Below are 19,091 nucleotides of genomic sequence, written 5' to 3' on the forward strand. Positions count from 1 at the left end.
GTTTCCTATGTGGTCGATTAGGACACATGAGGAGGAAGTGTCCTAACAGATTCAGGATGGAAGGTATAGCCCCGAGAGGATTTAATGGGACCTGTACGAGATGTCAAAGGTTCGGGCATAAGGCAGCGGAGTGTCGATCACGGTTCCGCAAGAACGGCACGCCAATACAGGGAAACGGGAGCCGCCGCGTTGAGGGACGCGGCGAACAAGTATCCCCAGACAATGGCTGCCTCCACGAACTCTCCGCCGCAACCCGAGGAAGTGCAGGAGTCGACCTCTCTGTGGCAAAATCCACAGTGATTAAAGATTCTGACGTGCATGTTTTAGAATCAACATGCACTGGTCCTTTGGGGAAGGGCCTATCCGCTCTGATAATTGGCCGTTCATCAGCCTCAAAAATGGGTATTTTTGTGTTACCAGGGTGCATTGATGCTGATTATTCCGGCAATATTGGCATAATGGTGAAAATATTTAATCCTCCCATTACCATTCCGGCATTGAGCAGGATAGCTCAACTGATACCTTTTCGAGCTGCAATCCCCAATCCTGGACAGGCCCGACGGGGAAATAAGGGCTTTGGATCTTCCGGACCCCCTCAGGTTGCTTTTTGCGAAAAGATAACTGCTCAGCGGCCGACAAAAATTGTGAGCATGGAAGGACCAGACGGCACTCGTCTTACTGATGTGGCCATGATGCTTGATACAGGGTCTGACATTACTATCATCCCTAAATTTGCATGGCCACCACAGTGGGATCTGCAGGAGATTGATACCCCTGTGACAGGTATCAGGGGGCAATCTCCTACGCAGGTTAGTCAATATTTCGTGACTGTTATAGATGACGAAGGAAACGGGGCCAAGGTAAAACCGTATGTGATGTGTACCTCGCTGTGGTTGCTGGGCAGGGATGTTTTAGCCCAGTGGGGCGTCACTTTGCAGTCACATTTTCCCTAGCGGCCATTGGGGGCAGCTTCCGCCCTACTTTAAAGCTAAAATGGATTACAAAGGACCCTGTATGGGTGGACCAATGGCTGCTACCGGAGGAAAAGCTGCATCATCTAAGGGAATTAGTTAAAGAACAGTTAGATCAGGGTCATATTAAGCCATCAATGAGTCCCTGGAACACTCCTATTTTTACCATCAGGAAAAAATCTGGAAAGTGGAGGTTGTTACAGGATCTCAGAGCCGTTAATGCATGCATGGAAAACATGGGAGCTCTACAACCAGGGTTGCCCTCACCTGTTATGCTCCCACAGGCATGGAATTTGTTAGTAATCGATCTAAAAGATTGTTTCTTTAATATACCCCTTGACCCAGAAGACAGTGAAAAATTTGCATTTACGGTGCCTACAATTAACAGGGAAGGCCCATCGGAGCGATACCAATGGGTAGTTCTTCCTCAAGGAATGAAAAATTCACCAACCATCTGTCAATGGTTTGTGAGTTTGGCCCTGAAACCCTGGAGGGAAAGGCACCCCGACTTGATCACATACCACTATATGGATGATATTTTAATAGCAAGCCCTGAAGTTTTGCCAGCTGAGCAGGAAGAGGAACTAATTAACTGTTTAAAGGAATTTGGCCTGGTCATTGCCCCTGAAAAGATTCAAAGGCAAGCTCCTTGGAATTATCTGGGTATGGTCATCACAGAAGCTAGAATTAGACCCCAGAAGCTTAAATTGCAGATTAAAATTGACACCGTTAACTGTGTACAAAAATTGGTGGGAGACATCCAATGGATTAGGAATTTTTGCGGCATTACAAATGTGGAAATGGAGCCGTTGCTTCAACTGCTTAGGGGAGCTAAAGAGCCTGCAGAAAAGCAGAGCTTAACCCCAAAGGCTGTCGCAGCCTTAGAACGAATCGAGGAAAAGATAGCAGAAACAGCGGCCTACAGGTTCCAGGAAAGATTACCAATATCCCTGGTGGTCTATAATCGGGAAAGGGAGGTGGCGATAATTATCGCCCAGATAGATGAAAAAGGAATCCTGTTTGTACTGGAATGGGTTTTTCTCCCAAGCCACTTGTGACGCACCCTAACTCAAAGGCATGAAGCAATTGGAATGGGAATTTTGAAAGCCCGGCAACGCGTACGAACAATTGCTGGCAGAGAGCCTGATAGTATTATCCTGCCTCTAAAGACTCTGGAGTTAGTTGAAGAATGGTGTTTGAAAAGCGCAGAATTTGCTTTAGCTATTCAGGGCATTAGAGTGGACAATCATTATCCCAAGCATCCTCTCTTCCACACCTCTTTGGAGCTGGAAGAACGAGAAATCCAGAGTTTAAGACCATTATCAAACGCGATTACTGTATTCACGGATGCTAGCAGCAAAACTGGGAAATATGGGTACGCTTTTCGGGAGTCAGATCGTTGGAAAACTCAGATTCGAAGGGAAACTGCATCCGTGCAGGTTCTAGAATTAAAAGCGGTAATTTGGGCATTTCTAACTTTTCACGATCGGCCCATGAATATAGTTATTGACTCCCTATATGTAGTAGGCATTGTTCAAAGAATTCATAGGGCAATTATAGGACATGTAAATAACCATAATCTCCAAGCTTTGTTTGTCCAGCTGTGGAACATCATTCAACAAAGAAAGCATGCCTTTTGGGTATCGCATATTCGTAGTCATACTGCATTACCGGGCCCTTTAACAGAAGGTAATGCAGTCATAGATAGTGCCGTGTCAGCAGCGGGTATGTCTTGTTCGGTGGAACAACAGGCATCAACGTCTCATTCATTCTTTCATCAATCTGCTCGAGCGTTACAACGTGAATTTAAAATTTCCCGAGCAGCAGCTCGTGCTATCATAGCTGCCTGTCCGGATTGCGCAAGACTGACCCCTTTACAGGAAATGGGGACCAACCCAAGAGGACTACAACCGAGGCAGATATGGCAGACAGATGTTACAGAATTCGCTCCCTTCGGCTGACTAAAATATCTACATGTTACGGTGGATACCTGTTCAAAGGCTCTCTGGGCGACCCCAGCCACTTCTACAAATGCTAAGTCAGCCTGCAAACACTGGGCTCAGGTAATTGCTGTTTTAGGAAAACCGGACATAATAAAAACAGATAATGCACCGGCGTATAAGAGCAACATCTGTAAACTTTTTTCAGCAATGGGGAATAACCCATCAGATGGGTATCCCGTATAATTCGGGTGGTCAGGCCATCATTGAGCGACACCATCGAAATTTAAAACAATTATTGTCTGCTTTGAAAAAAGAGGGGGAGATGGGTCCCTATGAGTTAACCAGTAAAGCATGCTACGTTTTGAATTGGCTCAACCCTAGAAATGATGACAAGGTACCTATTTTCACTCATTTTTCAAAAAATTCAGCTGACCTTTCAGGAAAGAAGGTACAGGTGGAAGTCTTTTGTCCACAGAAACAGATCTGGGAAGGTCCAGTTGAGTTAGTTACATGGGGACGAGGATATGCTTGCGTACTTGGAGGAGACGGAGCGACCTGGGTACCAGCCAAGTGGGTACGACCGTGGTTGCGAAAGGACAGAAACAATTAATGGACCATGAATTATAGAAATTGTTACACTTATGCGTAATCAGAATGATTATATTTGTGCTTGCAACTATGTTACTTTGTTTTTGTTCGTAATATTTTGATGCATGATATTGCTAATTTTTCTTTTTTGGAAAAAAGAGGGGGAGATGTTGGGGCCTTAGTAAGAATATATAGGAAAGTGGAGTTTGTGGGGAACTGGACTGACGCCTAGCAACTGAACACCTGGAGGAGAACCAATCAGCTGGGAGCCTGTAGCCAATGAGTGCTGCTCTTCAGTGCATGCCCACCTGCACTGGTATAAAGCCCTGCTACAGACAACAGCAGGGTGGAGTTGACTTCACTTCCCATAGAGGTGTTGTTCACTCTGGCTTGTGGAGAAGGCTTCGGCACTCGCCACAAGTTAAACCCCCTTCATATTAAAGTGCTGCTCACTCTGATTTGTGGAGTGTGCCTCAACATTTGAGTGACCCTCGACACCCCTCCCTCGACCTGCTGGCAACGCTCCTCCTGATGCAGGCCAGGATCCCATTGGCCTTCTTGGCCACAAGGGCACATTGCTGCCTCATGGTTAACTTGTTGTCAACCAGGACTCCCAAATCTCTCTGCAGAGCTGCTTTCCAGCAGGTCAACCCCTAATCTGTCCTGGTGCCTGGGGTTATTCCTCCCCAGGTGCAGGACCCTGCACTTGTCCTCGTTGAACCTCATGAGGTTCCTCTCTGCCCAACTCTCCATCCTGTCTAGGTCTCTCTGAATGACAGCACAGCCCTCAGGAGTGTCGGCCACTCCTCCCAGTTTGGTATCATCAGCAGACTTGCTGAGGGGGCACTCTGTACCCTTGTCCAAGTCATTGATGAACAAGTTGAAGAGCACCGGGCCCAGTACTGACCCCTGGGGGACACCACTGGCCACAGGCCTCCAACCAGACTCAGCCCCATTCATCACCACCCTTTGGGCTCTGCCATCCAGCCAGTCCTCAATCCACCTCACTGTCCACTTGTCCAGTCCACACTTCTGGAGCTTTCCTATGAGTATGTTATGGGAGATGGTGTCAAAAGCCTTGCTGAAGTCAAGGTAGACAACATCCACCGCTCTCCCATCATCCATCCAGCCGATCACCTCATCGCAGAAGGCTATCATGTTCGTCAAACATGACTTCCCCTTGGTGAATCCATGCTGGCTACTCCTGATCACCTTCTTTTCCTTGACATACCTAGAGATGGTCTCTAGGATGAGCTATGATGAGCTGTTCCATCACCTTTCCAGGGATGCAGGTGAGGCTGACCAGCCTGTAGTTTCCCAGCTCCTCCCTCTTGCCCTTTTTGAAGACTGGAGTGACTGTTGGTTTCTTCCAGTCCTCAGGCACCTCCCCCGCTCTCCATGACCTCTCAAAGATGATGGAGAGCGGCTGAGCAATGACCCCTGCCAGTTCTCTCAGCACTCTTGGGTGCATCCCATCCGGGCCCATAGATTTATGGGTGTCCAGTTTGCCTAAATAATCCCTAACCCAATCCTCCTCGACCAACGGAAAGTCCTCCTCTCTCTTGGTTCTCTCTCTTGTCTCAGAGTTCATGGGGACTGGCCTTAGCAGTAAAGACTGAAGCAAAGAAGGCATTTGGTAACTCTGCCTTCTCTGCATCCTCCATCACCAAGGCACCCTCCCCATTCAGCAGCGGACTAACATTTTCCGTAGTCTTCCTCTTGCTGCTGATGTATTTATAGAAGCCCTTCCTGTTGCCCCTGACATCTCTCGCTAACTCTAATTCTAAACGGGCCTTGGCCTTCCTCGTTGCATCCCTGCATTCTCTGACAATGATGTTCCTATATCCTTCCCATGTGGCCTGGCCCTTCTTCCACATTATGTACGTTCTCTTTTTCTCATTAAGTTTACCCAACAGCTCCCTGCCCATCCATGCAGGTCTCCTGCTCCCCTTGCTCGACTTCTTTCTTATAGGAATGCACCAATCCTGAGCTTGGAGGAAGTGGTGCTTGAATATTAGCCAAGTCTCCTGGACCCCCTTTCCTTCTAGGACCCTTGTACAGGGGATTCCTCCAAGGAGCTCCCTGAAGAGGTCACAGTTAGCTCTCTTAAAGTCCAGGGTTGCAATCCTACTTCTTGTCCAGCTTTCTCCTCGCAGGATCGTGAATTCCAACATCTCGTGGTCACTGCAGCTAAGACTGCCCCCAACCTTCACATTTCCCACTAGACCATCTCTGTTAGTATCAGGTCTAGCAGTGCCCCTCCCCTTGTTGGCTCATCAACCACCTGCATCAAGAAGTTATCTGCAATGTTCTGCAGGAACCTCCTGGACTGTCTGTTCCTAGCTGTGTGACATCAGGATGGTTCAAGCCCCCCATAAGGACCAGGGCCTGGGATCGTGAGGCTTCATGGAGCTGCCTGTAGAAGGCCTCATCCACTTCCTCTCCCTGGTCAGGAGGCCTGTAGTAAACTCCCATGACCGTGTCACCCTTGTTGGCCTGCCCTTTAATCCTCACCCACAGGCTCTCGTCCTGCGCTTTGTCCTCCCCTACGCTGAGCTCCATACATTCCAGTTGCTCTCTCACATAAAGAGCAACTCCGCCACCTCGCCTTCCTGGCCTGTTGTGACGGATATGCTCCTTCCCCAGCTCATCCTGACTTCTCACACCTAGCCCTGTTCAGGTGCTAACTGCCACATTCCTGGTAGTTGCCTCCCTGATTTCTTCCCCCACCCAGACATTAACCATCAATAACAGTCCTGATGGCCCTATCCTGATGGGGAGATAAGGCTAACTGTGAGTACACCCAACAGTCATTTCTGAATTAAAAGAATGACTATCAGTCAATCATCTTATCCCATAAATACGGAGACAGCCCAAGAGCCCATTGAGCTCTCCTTGCATGGCAGCGGGCTGCACGCTGGGATCTCCCCTTGAGCAGGGACGCCTCTCAAGGATACTCCTCGAGGTTAAGAGATCCTTCCCACTACAGATTCGTGGTAAGTGACTATAGCGCGCCTTTCTCTTTTTGAACTTGTAGACCTTACTTTGTGCACAAATCCCTTAGACATAAACCGTTGACCAGGTCTGGGACTAGGACTGGATTCAGCCGCACCCAGACTCCTCTCAGAAGGAGTTTGGAAAGCAAGGGGGTCCAGTCTGAACCTCGTGACCCAATGGGAGGGTGTCCTTGATAATTCTGTGTATATCTTGAACCTCCATGCAGTAACTAATAAGTGACCTTGCCATAGAATCTCGTGAAATCATTGTCGTTACCAATAAAACCTATTCCTATTTCTTTCCCACGAGTGAAGTGCATTGTGTCACTCACCCCCCACCACCACTCGTTCCGTGACACCTGTCCTTCCTGAAAAGCCTAAAGCCATCCATGGCCACGTTCCAGTCATGGGAGCTGTCCCACCATGTCTCAGTAATTGCGATGAGATCATGGCCCTGCAATTGCACACGCATCTCCAGTTCCCCTTGTTTATTCCCCATGCCGCGTGCATTTATATAGAGGCATTTGAGTTGGGCACCCAATGTGCCTCTCTTTCTAGCTGGGGCAGCTGGAACGTGGCCATGTGGGCCTTCAGGAGTTCTCTTGTTTTCCCAACTCGCCTCTTCAGGCTTAGGGCACCCTACACAGGCTGTGGAGTTAGGTGGCTGCGAGTGGTACAACAGGCCATTGCCTACCCCATAACCTGCTTCCCCGATGATCCCCCCCTCCCCCCTCAAATCTAGTTTAAGGCCCTCTCGATGAGCCCTGCTAGCTCATGTCCCAGGGCTCTCTTCCCTCTTTGAGAAAGATGGATCCCATTAAATTCCATCATGCCTGCTGCTATGTAAGGCTTCCTGTTGCTGAAGAAACCAAAGTTGTGCCAATGACACCAGCCACGGAGCCATGTGTTAATGGACCATATCCTCCTATTTCTTTCTATATTACTGCCAGCTCTGGGAAGAATGGAAGAGAATATGACCTGTGTGCCCGAGTTCCTAATTGTCTGCCCCAATTCCCTAAAGTCCCTTTTGATCGCCCTCAGGCTATGTGTTGCTGCTTCTTCTCTTCCCACATGTAGGACCAGCAGTGGATAATAGTCCATGAGTCTAACCAGGCTGGGAAGTTTCCAGGTGACATCCTTAACCTGGGCCCCAGGAAGGCAGCAGACCTCTCTTAGAGGAGGGTTGCGCCTACATATCGGACCCTCTGTTCACTGAATTGAGGAATCGCCCACAACTATAACCTGCCTTTTCTCCCTCATGCCTGTGGTAACAATACGCGGGGTTTGTCTTTCTGACTGCATTGCTATTTTTGGAGGAGAGGGACTCTTGCCTACACTATCTACTGATTGCCCTTCCTCCTCCAGGGCCTCATACCTGTTGGCTAGGGGTACTTGATAGGGCAAGATGGGAGAAGGTATTCTCCTGCCACCGTGCGTCTGGACTTTTATCCATACATTGCTGTGCTGCTTTCTTCCCCCTTATGTTAGCTGGGGGATGGAGTCTGTAATAACTCATTGCTGGGCAATTCTTGGTGCCTGCCCCTGTTTCTCCCTCTCTGACTTACAGATACTTCTTAGCTTTTCAACCTCCTCTTTTAGCTCAACTACCATGCTGAGCAGATCTTCCACCTGCTCACACCTCACACAGCTGCTCTCCCCCAGGCTGTCCAAAGGAAGTGTCAGGCTATGGCACTCCTTGCAGCCTGACACCTGGACAGCCTCATGCTTTATCGGTAGTTCAGTTTGGGTGCCTGTCTCCTTCTTAATGAGTGCTGACGTGGCTCTCCGACGAATAATTGCCATAGTGGGTACACTGGGGAGCTTGCTGCTGGGCAAATTGCTGCGCGAACTGCCACGCCGCGCTCTGTTTGCCCACTCTGCTCACCGCGCTCCTGATCGCTCGCGCTTCTTGGGGGCAGCTCTTGTAGATGCAGGGCTTGGGTGGTCTACCCTGCTGACTCCACCCCGCTGTGTCAGCACCGCCTGGGGCTAGGGGTGCCTCGCTCTCCCTGCTTAATTCCAGTTGTCTGTTTCTTAGACTCAGTGTTAAGAGCTCTTGCAAGTGTGTTAATTAGTGTAACTTGTAAAGTGATGATGCTTCTGACGCCTCCTTGTATTTAGTCCTGAAAGGCAGAGATCATCTTGACCATTTCTCCTGGTAGTTTATGGGGAAATATTATTACTGTTTCTAGGTGGAGATTGCATTCATTTTATAAATGAGTTTATTGGGTTCCCACAAACATGTAAAGAGAGAGAGAGAAAGAGACAGATTAATTATTTTGTCAGTAAATTCATAATTCCATAGCTGTACCTAAAGTGAGAGTAAGTTCAGCAAGTCAAAGGCTTTTATCAAAGTCAATAAAGCCCGAGAAATGGGATCTCGGTATCAGGACACTGCAACAACAGAAATGGAACTTGAGAGTGATTATCCTTCCCCTTCCTCCCCCTTCCTCCAAGGAAATGACAATCTTCAAGGCAAAAGGATTAAAGTGAAAACTACTGGTACAGAAATGGAAATTTCTTCCCTGGGATGATTTGCATATTTTCCACATACACTTTATCGCATGTGGAGCTTTTGGTACCCATATTCAAGGCTTTGATGTGGGTCAGCATGTCAGGGGCTAAAAGGGAAAGCGCTGGAGACACTTTGACTCTTTGCAAGTGCATCAGACCAGTGTAAATGACCATAATCATATTAGAGCATGGACATATTGAAATGGTCACATTTAAATAAGTGCCAGGAAGTCAGTGAGCCTAAAATGTCATCAGCCGCTTTTTACAGTCATGATTTAAACCTCCTGGCTTCATGAGACAGGGACTAATTTTCATGAGTTCTCCCACTTAATTACATCTTCACTTGCAGAATATGAGGCTGAGTTTGTGAATAAGTTTTATGAGATCTGGTCCTTTTTGATAATGGCAACAGATGCAAAATTCATGTTGGAATCTACTGCAGCCAACTCTAAAATGCTTTTATGTCACTCTAATACTTTCCAATTGAAGAGAGATTATTTATTCCCTTTATAACATTCCATAATAAATATATTACTAGTATCATGTTGCTTAGATCATAATGCAATAGCTGGTGCTATCTCTTTCTCTGTTTCTTTAATCTGATTTTTAAAAAATCAGATTGACAAAGAAACCAAGCACTTCTAAACTTACAGCAAGACCAGAAAAGTAGAAAACACCAAAAATGAAATAATTACTCTCTTGCGTACGTCAGCCCATGTCTGAGTTCTCTTAAGGGCATTTCCTGCGTCAAATGTCCTGTAGGACCATGCATTGGTTATCTATTGGACTTGAGAGAGAAAGGAGTGAATGAATGTATGCCAAAATGGGGGTGTAGGAGAGGACAGAAAAATAAAAGTTTTCATTAAAAAAAAAACACTCTTTGTCCACAGCATAAACACTTTGGGTGATTTAAGTTAAGATAATATGTCATGGACAAAGACAGTAAGAAACGGCATGACTGTTATTTTCTCCATTACTTTCATCCCAGGGAGGGATGAAAACTTAAAACCTCAAATGCATTTGTGAACTCAAATAAAAGATTCATCCATCCATCTCAGCTGAGAAATTTCATTTTAACTGCTCTAACACTTGACCTTTCTTTAATGCTTTTATTTTTAAATCTAAATGCAAACAACTTTCAAAACAAAAATGTAAGTAAGTTAATAAAATTTCAAATATTTTCCATTGCAAGTGTCCAAAGAAGCATTTTGACAGTGTTCCAGTATTTGACAACAGCAAAAAAAAAAGCCCCAGATGATTCCCAAACCTTTCAAGCTCCTAGCATAGGCCCGTTAGTTAGGAAGATCCCAAATTCTCCCAGGTTCATAGAGCAGAAATGAATCTCCTTACCTCACATAGTGGGATATTAAAGAATTTGTATGCCTATTTTCCATAGTATAAGCAATGCGCTCCACAGAAAGAGTCAGTTACGCTCTGCAATTGAGTCCATGAATTCAGATGCCCCTTTGGACACCCAGCACAGCCCCTGGAAAATTCACAGTCAATTCGCCCATCTAGAAAACAGAGAGGGAAAGCTGGTAGCTTTTTTTTCTTTTTTTTTTTTTCTTTTTTCCAAAAACCAAAATACCAGCATTAAATGTTATGCTTTCATATGTTAAATAATATCACACTTATCACATTTAATTGCTCTTGCTTCTGAGCAAATGCATTCATATTGAATCATGTAGATCAAGCTGCTGGGGACTTGATCTCAGCAGCGCCAAATATTACTATTTCCCTCTGATTTTAATGTACTTCTCAGAGTTTGTTTTTTTACTTATAGCTTAAATTTAGGCACCTCATTGAGAAACAGTGAGCCTTTTTCACAGAGTCTTCAGGGTAAGATGCTTTAATCACCATAACACCTATCTAAGCCTATCTAAGGAAAAAGAAGTTTCTTAGCCAAAAAACTCTGCAAAGCATCAGAGCTTGCAGTTGTAAATGTCTTCAGTAGATAGGCAGGTGTGAAGGCTGTATGGAGGGATGTGGTTTCTCCCAAGTCATTCCCCTGAACCTGTCTGCCCCCTAGATTAGAAGGAAAATATATGATAAATCTAAAAAGTGACTTGAAGTTCCAGGTTGTTATTTTATTATGTATTTTATTTTATTACCTGATAAACAGTATAATAAATGATGCATAAAGCCTGCTTAGCCACCAGTTTGGGAGAGGACTTATGCCAGTGGTTGCTTTCTCCTTTGTTCTGTATATTTTAACAGTGTAAGTAATTTTTACATTTTTTCTTCTATCTTCCCTGTGTGCTGTGCTGTTGTGTGTGCTAAACCATAGTAAAAAAAAAAAAAAAAAAAAAAAAAAAAACTTCCTTGACTTTAATTTTAATTACATACATATTTGAGCCATGACAACGCCCTTTCCAAGCCTGTGTTCAGCTATTATGTATTATCCTGGGTGTGGGAGGGGCATCATCGTGTATCATCCTCTCATCATCTGGCAAGGCAGCACTAATAGCCAGGGGAGAGGTCCTCTTAATCTCCAGATAAATTCACTTTGGAGAATTACACGCAGGAAAAAAATACAGCCCAGATTATATTTCTGATATTATCTTCCATTCTGTGAAATATAGAAAAAAAGGTTTATTTTGAAGGATGTTAAAGAAAAAAAAAAAAAAAAGTCACACCTGTCTAAAATCACAATTTAGACACAAAATTTACTTTTTTGTTGTTATTTTTAGTTACATATGTATTTTTCCTTATGTTAGAGTTTGAGAAAGGAAATTGACAGCCAAAAGAAGTTGTGTCTTCACTCTTGAGTGTGAAGAACCTCTGTAAAAAGTAGAAAGTGTCACAAAAGAGAAAACCAGGAAATTACCTGGAACTGGAAATGCTTCTGATGGAAAAGTTCCCCAACTTGGGGAACACTTACATGTATGTTATGCATTTACAGATCAGCATCAGTAAAGCATTGCAAATTTAAGCACCTGCATAATCAGGGCCTAAGTAGCAGATACAAATATTTAGATAAAGGATTTACAAGTCTCAAATTTCAGGACATGAGTTTCTTAGGAGCGAGATATGAATCGTATCTGAGTAAGAGCACTTTCAGGTACTGTAATCATTGTTCCTAGTAGAAAAATGCTTGTTAATTAGAGGCAGATGTTGAAAATTTTGGGTTATGCAAAAATGTCACAAACCAAATCTCTCAACAAGAAGAATAGCTTACTTGCCAGACTCTCTCTTTCCAGAAATAATAGTATTGATAAAATTACACTGAAAATGTATATTTCTTTTCGCTATTCAGCGCTTTTTGTTGTTTTGAGCTGGGCTGAGATAGAAGTCAAGAGTATAAATTTAAGTATAGCTTTATAATAACTGGGAATTCTCTCTAGGAAACATTAAGTTTCCTGGAGAAACAACTCACAGGGACACACAAGCCTCCCACACTTTTTCTCCAATACTTGACTTTTTTATCATATCAGATCCATATGATGTACTCCCCTTTGCAAGACAGAAGAGAAAGGAGAAAAGGAGAAAAAAAAAAAAAAAAAGGGGGGGGGGGTAATTTGTAAACTGTTCAAACCATCAGGTGATGTCATCCCCTTTGCAGCATGATGTTCCTGTGTGTCAGTTAAACTATAGCCTAATGGAAGCGTCACGGTTTATCCCACCTGTGGAGGCTCGTTCAAAGACAATAGTACCTTGTTAGCAGATAATTAACTACAAGGATGTCAGTCTTCTCAGCAGATGGGGGACAGAGCCGAAAAAGTAAGAGGACTGCAAAACACCTCCCCTTGCCCCGTGTGAGGAATGTCTTGTCAGAAGAAAAGAAACAAAGCCAGGACAACCACGCAGGTGGCAAGATGCTGATTGGTTGTAAGCTTTGCAACACTTGTGTTAAGAAAGTATAAAAAGAGGTTGGTTTGAAAATAAAGTTGTCTCACTCTGCACCCCAGACTGAATCCATTTCTTCACAAGGTGCAACACCCACCAGGCAATGTTTAAGCACATTTTATAAAGCTGAGATGTTGGTGAGCTTCCCATGGAATGATTTTTTCCCTCTCTTCCAACTGCAGGAACAGGATCATCATCCCTCTTTCCTGCTCCTCCCTACTGGTAGATTTATGGCAATCCCCAGATTTCTTACATAGATGATAAGCATGGGAAATTTCAATCTGTTGCCTTTTAAGAAAAGTCCTTTCTAAAGCTATATGTATTGTGTGTGAATGTGCCATAGAGGGGCTTGTTTCAGTGTTGGATAAAATCCCTTTGATTCATTCTCTGTCCAGTGGGTATGGTAACACCTCCCAGTTAACACACATAAGTGTCAGGAAAACAAATTGTTGTTTGTGTAATAGGTTAGTGAAGCAATCTGCTAGGAAAAAAAAGGAATAATATGAAAGAAGACTAAAGTAATTTTAAATAATTCTTCTAATTGCACTGTAGAACTCCTGATTTTATATTTTGCATATTTATTTTTCACACTTTATCATCTATTCTGTCTGTTAAGGGTTAAGAGGTCCTCTACAGGAGCAGGTCTTTTTGAAAGACAAACAAGGAAGAGGGGGAGAGGGAGGAACAGAGAGTGGGAGGGAGAACTGTTTTTACAGCTGAAAGGAAAAATTTAAAAAATGAAATTAAATATCAAAATATCTTTCCCTCATTGAATGCTGGAGATGCATCTTGGAGAATTAGAAGTCATTACCAAACAATTTTTAACTTAGTTTCTTTAGGAAATGAGGCCTGTATGATCAATCTGTCGTTCAGATTCTCTAATGTGTAATAAGGGATGCATTCGATTTAGTGTTGTTTAGCTCAGTGTACAGGAGATAAATACTTTGAAGCCTGGATTTTATTATTTCTGATACTCAAATTATTCCTTGTTCTTCCCGAACGATGTGATATTTTCATAGGCATGTTATAGCACAGACCAGCTGTGCAAGCAAGGTGTTGCCTCTCTCAGCTGCTTTTCCATTAATTCCATCATGCATTTGTGAATTAACACAAACCATTAAAGGAAGAAAATCAGTCCCGACATTTTATTTATTGTGCTCACATTTCCCTGTCAAAAAAAGCATCCTTTAGCAACCTTTGGGAAAGAGGGAGGGAACAAATGCTTTGATTTAAGACAGGGTCCTGTGTTTTCTATTGGCAGCAGTTCTGTAACTCAGGTCCTAGTGTTGTCCTGGCTGTTAAATGTTACATATTGTAAACTGAGTCATTAAGGAGCATGGGATAGTGGGTAAAGCCAACACAATGGAACATCGGTTAGATGATTATTGTCTTTAGTGCCTGATTTTTGAGGTCCCCATTAATTAAAATGAATTTCATCTCCTGCAGGAACATGTATTCTATATATTTGTCCCCCCCACCCAGCACAGATAAAATAAGCTTTCTTCTCATGGGAGTGTGAGGTATCTCTCATTGAATTTTTTTGGAAAGCTCCATGTAGACACATTCTTTCATAGCATTTCCCAAACATTTTTGAAAGGTTCCAGGTCAAGGAGAAAAATGAGAGTTTTTCAGTGAGTTCATTTTCTACAACTTGCTCTGAGCTAGAACAGCACCCCATTGAGCAACTTCAAAGACTGCTTTTGTGGGAAAAAAAGAGTTCCTCATCTCTCTTTATACATAGATATTGTTATCACTCACTGTGTACACATATGTGTGTGTAAAACATATGTGAGTGTGCATGCTTCTCACATGGGAATATCCAGAATTATTCAGGCAATGTTTCAGGAGACTCATACTTTCCATAGTGCTTCATAAATAATCTTAGCCTTCAACGGCTTGTCTTACAAGCTCAGCAGAAAAATTGGCTATCAGGTCTTCACACTTCTGTCCTCTCTAAATTACCGCTAAAAAAGGTACTCTGAGAGCTAACAGACAAGGCCTGGTTGGAGATGTTCGGGGGGTGGATAAAATTGTTTTGTGGAAACCCTGTTTCTAGCAGAAAGAGAAAGAAGTCCTCATGATTTATGGGTGACTTTAGTAGTCACAGCAATATTGACCCTGGATTCACTGACCTACTGTCCGGCTCATTTCTCATACCCATGTGTATTGGAGATGGAAATTTCTGTGATCTGTAGAGTCATAAAAATCTCCTGTGAGAAGAAGAGGCCAGACCTTGGGAAAGACGTTTGCCTTCCTAGACTGAGCGATAAGGAGCAGGGATGCAGCTGCTCAGCCCAGTTCACAGGCAGCCCCCCTGGAAACCTGTTGAAGCTGGCCGCTCGGCTGGGCTTGTAGCCAACTTAACTGCAGATGTCCTCCAAACTAGCTTTGGAGGCCAAACACCCAGAAATGAGGAAGAAGAGGAGGAAGGCAGGACCCTCGAATTGAGGGCTGGGACCCCCGACTGGTATGAGCACCTGCGCACCCAGGGGGGAAGAGTTGCACAACTAGAGGCGGAGTTTGTCCGCCCCCCCGGCCTGCCTCCTGAGTCGTACCTGTGTGATTATTGCTGAATCCCGAGCCCATCCGGAACACCATGACCATGAATATCATACCCCTGATACCCAGCTGCACCACAGGTGTAACTACAGGAGAAGATAGGACCTTTTCGTCCATTTTTTTTCCTAGGGAATAGTCTCTATAATTTAGCATTGAGCATGTGAAGGACAGTGAAATCAGGACCACCTTTTGCAATCCATTTGCCTTCCATTCAGGCTACATTTCTGAACAGAACATTCTGTTTTAATGGTAAAAGAGGGAATCTTTGGAGCAATCATCTTATCTAGGGTCTAACAAATTGTCCAGGCTTGTGAGTGCCAAAAAGGCATTTGAAAACCTTTATTTAGGTGCCCAGACTGTTCACTCCTACAAGTGCTAGCACAGTTATCTCCTTTGCCACTTCAGTGTCTAGACCAAAGGATTCTTTTGTTACAAGAGGAAGTACTTGTGGTACGTCCAAGTTGTTCTTTCAAAGTCTTGCTGGCAAGGTTGCCAACAGCAGCTAGTAAAATATATCCTTATGCCTGACATCTGAAGCTCAGGTTAAGTACCTAGCCCTAATGTTGTCTCCAGAGAAGGTACACCTAGTCATAAAGCAATGTGACCTTCCCAGGAGGATCTAGCCCATCTCATTCCGTGGAATTACAGTGTAGTTGCTGGCCTATGAAAACTTATTTTTGATCCTATGTTTTTACGGGTCTAGTTTGCAACAAGTAAGACAGATAAACTAAAGACCATGCTACTGTGCTTCTGCTGGTCTCCACAAATGTATAGATTAGAGCAGAAATGACATGCAAAGATGTGTGTGACTGGACAGCCATGTGCATGTAGACCTGAAAAAGCCTTGAGGGAAGTGGAAGGGGGATGCAACAGAGTGAAAGTTGTACACAAACCATTGCATGTTGTATTCCTGACTCTGGAATGAGCCTGTTATCTGCTCGTCTGACCAGAAAGAGGTCGAATGGTTAATTTTTAATAATAATAATAATAATAATAATAATAATAGTTCTCAATTCATCAATTCTTGATGAATTATTCAGGAAAGTGGTGGCAATGGTACAGGTCCTCCTGACCACCAAAGGCAGAGAGAGGATCTGTTAAAGACAGCCTAAAGCTCAAGTTGTCAACGACAGCTTTGTGGGAAAGAAAGGAAACTCTCCACTGTCCTCCAAGGAGCCTGAGAGCAAGACAAGGAGAATTGCTCAGGGAGCAGGAGCTGTGCTAGATGGAGTAAATAAGCACCTTCTGCAGGGCACACGCTATAAGCAGCAGCTCCAAAGGAAACATAACCTCCACTTCAGCACTCTTGCTACTGTTTATTTCCTCTGCCTACCAAACTTCTTTCCCTAAAGAATAATTCCTTATATTGAAAGCCCCTGGTTTGGAGTTATGCATGATAAAGTAATGTCATCACCAGTTCTGTTGTATCTGCTCGTGGCATTAGTGCAAGCTTTCTTCAGATGATAATCCTTTTACCAGGTTCTGATGCTGCCATGTCCATTTACATCCCCGCAAAATTAAATTACAGCAAATCATCTAGCTAGGAGACAACGTTAGTGCGATATAGCTTGCAGAGAGGCCTTTCGCTAACATCCCACAACATCAGGAGTCTTGGTGACAGCGAACAAATCTGTTGAAATCCCAATGGTCTTACATACCACTCACGTATTGATCAGTTTTCTACTGATGGGCTCTAAAGTTTCCTGTTTTTGAGGATTTACAATATATTAGAAGATTCTTGTTTCCATCATCTCTCTTTTACCCTTATTGAGGGATTTCTAAACTCTTTCTCTTAATCACAGCTCTTATTTCCAGTAAGCAATTGCAGCCCTGCACTGGTTTATAAATCTGAATATTTTGTTATATTCAATGACCAACACAGCCATCACCTCTGAAACACCTCCTGTATAATTGCAACATCTTCCCTGTTTCATGGCTTCACTCTGACCTTCTCTCTCCTTTCCTTGTCCTTAACCATCGGTGAAGAAAATCAAAATCTACTTCCTGCCATGGTTCCCTATCAGGAGAGCCTATTCAGATTTGTCCCCCTGATTTTTCCTCCTGGTAGCTAGTTTGATCTAACTTGATCTATCATCTTCCCTAACTACTTTGGTGAGCTTTTAGCCTAATGTTGGCTCTGGAAATGCTTTGCATTGTGAAACAGCCATACAAATAACTTGCTGTAAAAGTTAACTGCATTGTAATTCTGCTTGCACTTATGCCAGTCTTATCCCTCTGGGTCTCTGACTATAGGAATGTTTGGTTTAGGTGTAAAAGTTGGGAAAAAAAAAAAGAGAAAAAGTCATGTCACAGCAAGGTTACAAGAATATAAACTGGGGAAATCTAGTAAGATCCCTCTTCCAGCTCTCAGCTTTTAGAGAGCTTCTAAGTCAGACTGCATTTATTTCCAGCGGCAGGTATTAGTATGCCAAGCACCCACATAAGCCAGGTGACCCGAGCAGCCTTATTTTGCCCCAGATTAGGAGTTCTCCATCTGCAGTTTGCCCTTTGACTGTAATTTGTGTTAATCTGCAAACATCTGAGGCCGTGTGCTGAATTTTCCCCCATTTTGGTGGTGAGAGAGGAGACCAAACCAGATTTCTCATCCTAGGCCAGTGAGGTGCATGAGCTCTTATCTGTGATCACACATATAATTGCTCATAAGCAATCCCCAAGTGCATAAACTTTGTAAAATTTTAACCTCTCTGAAATTAGTTTCCTCCTTTCTCACAATAAAGGAGGGATTTAGGATTGCTGATGCAGAATCTCAAATTTCACCCACAATCAGGTGGATCAAGATATAGAAAATGAGGGCTAAATTGTTAGCTGCTGTAAAACAGTCTGGCTGTACCAATTCCATTGGGCCATGCTCTTATTCCTGCTAAAAATCTGGTCTACCTGTAGTGCAGCACTGTGGCATTTGTAAAAAAAAGTAAAGCCTGTCAATTAACTTAATGGGCGTAAAAGATTTCTGCAAAGCAAGAGCAGCCTCTGGCTTATTAATATCCAGTCCGTTATCTGACTGTTCAAGTAGAACACCATGTCAATGTGAATATTGTGCAATTTGGCATTAAAGTATTGGAAACTCATTGTTTACAGGACGGTTTTGCGCATCTGGTTGCCAAACTTGACCTACTTTGTGCTTGACACAGAAATGTTTCCCTATCTGCTGGGGTCTTTCGGCAGCTGGGCCAAGGAGCAGTCATCTGAAGCAGACGTTTGAGTGTCTTTGCATGCATATATATACAAACAAATGGTACTTAATGCCTCTTTCTAAAATGTAGGGAGCCAACTCCAAGGTAAGATGCATCTGTCTAATAAATCCACCTCTATTTCACATAAGTTTGAAAGCATTTTCTTTCCTGAATTAATATGAGGGAAAAAATGATTTTAAGGGTTAGTGTTTATTCATAACATTTAAAATCAATTTCCTGAAGCTTTCCTCATGACCAGTGACAGTCTGGACATAATTTTTTAAAAAATAAACTTAATATTCTCTAGTTATTACTTTATTAGATTTATTTTTGTTATCTTTATATATTGTTCTTTCAGAAGTTTTCTAGACTGTCACTCAATCCTCTCTTGGAAAACTTATTTCCTAGTCACAATACAATATTTCTCTTTCACCTTTTTTTTTTTCCTTATGTAGGGAAATACATAAAGTATGTGTTAAG

At 43.5% G+C, this 19,091-nt stretch overlaps 2 pseudogenes; one reads left to right on the forward strand and one right to left on the reverse strand.

The window, feature by feature from the left end:
* LOC148593180 (uncharacterized) overlaps window positions 1-19,091 on the forward strand; it is a 122,058-nt pseudogene that overhangs the window by 42,388 nt on the left and 60,579 nt on the right.
* LOC148593181 (uncharacterized) lies at window positions 7,237-8,301 on the reverse strand (annotated as a pseudogene).

The sequence above is a fragment of the Tinamus guttatus genome, unplaced genomic scaffold (assembly GCF_059628265.1).
Source record: "Tinamus guttatus ecotype Peru unplaced genomic scaffold, ASM5962826v1 Tinamus_guttatus_pri_ptg000437l, whole genome shotgun sequence".
In the NCBI taxonomy this organism is placed as follows: domain Eukaryota; kingdom Metazoa; phylum Chordata; class Aves; order Tinamiformes; family Tinamidae; genus Tinamus; species Tinamus guttatus.